Source organism: Meleagris gallopavo, chromosome Z, assembly GCF_000146605.3.
Source record: "Meleagris gallopavo isolate NT-WF06-2002-E0010 breed Aviagen turkey brand Nicholas breeding stock chromosome Z, Turkey_5.1, whole genome shotgun sequence".
NCBI lineage: Eukaryota > Metazoa > Chordata > Aves > Galliformes > Phasianidae > Meleagris > Meleagris gallopavo.
Genome location: NC_015041.2, coordinates 25,785,490 through 25,786,464, shown reverse-complemented (window position 1 = coordinate 25,786,464; position 975 = coordinate 25,785,490).

The window sequence follows — 975 nt, the reverse complement described above, 5'->3', positions numbered from 1 at the left end:
TTTTTTAAATCCTGACTCAGAGTCAGCATCACCTCAAAGGCAACTCAAATACTTCACTGAATAAGACACCTGTATGTGTTGGAAGCGGGTACTGAACTAGGATAATTATTTCCACCACAGTATAGTATCTTATATCTGACTGTGATATATCTATATATCTGACTGTGTACTTATATATATATTTTGTGTTCTGCTATTGCACTTCTCAAAATCCAAACAAAATAAAACCAGCACAAATCAACAAAACAAAAAGGCCACTCCCCTCCCCCCTAAAATAAACAACACAAAAATCCATTTGCACCAATTCTGTTCAAAGTGGTGATAATCTTTATATATCTAAGAAAATAAAAATTGGAGGAAAACCTATGATAAAGTAACAAAAATACATTTTCATTTCTGTATTTGCACCCAGGTTTGCTTGCATTAGGAACTGCAAAGAACTGCACTCTGGTTAACAGGCAGTCTGTCAGAGCTTCTCTGTAAATACTGACAGTAAAGGGAAGTGCTTCTTCATTCCCAAATTACCAACTTCATATTAAGCTAGTTAAGTCAGTCTTAACTTCAGGGAGCACCCAAAGTCAGCCTTTATTTTGGGATAAAAGAGTTCCTAAGAAAAAGAGGAAACACTACATATAGCTACCGCAGGAAGATCACGAAGTTGTATACACTGCAGTTTACCCCCTTAAAACAGAGCAGCCTTCTTCACCAGCAACTTCAACACCAAAAGTAGTTCTAGGCATTGCATAAAGAAAACCTTGGCAGGCACGTGCCATTCATTGTGTTCAGTTATTTTATTTTTTACTAATCAAACTCAAAAGAAATGCACAGATAAGTTTCAGTTATTAATACATAGTTTTCTAGAAAATATCCCCTTCATGTTCTCTCCAACAAGCCATGTATCCAAATATTTGCAGTCCAACTACAAGTAACATGAGTTTTCTCCTCCATTCCCCCAAAGGAACTTTTTCTACTTTA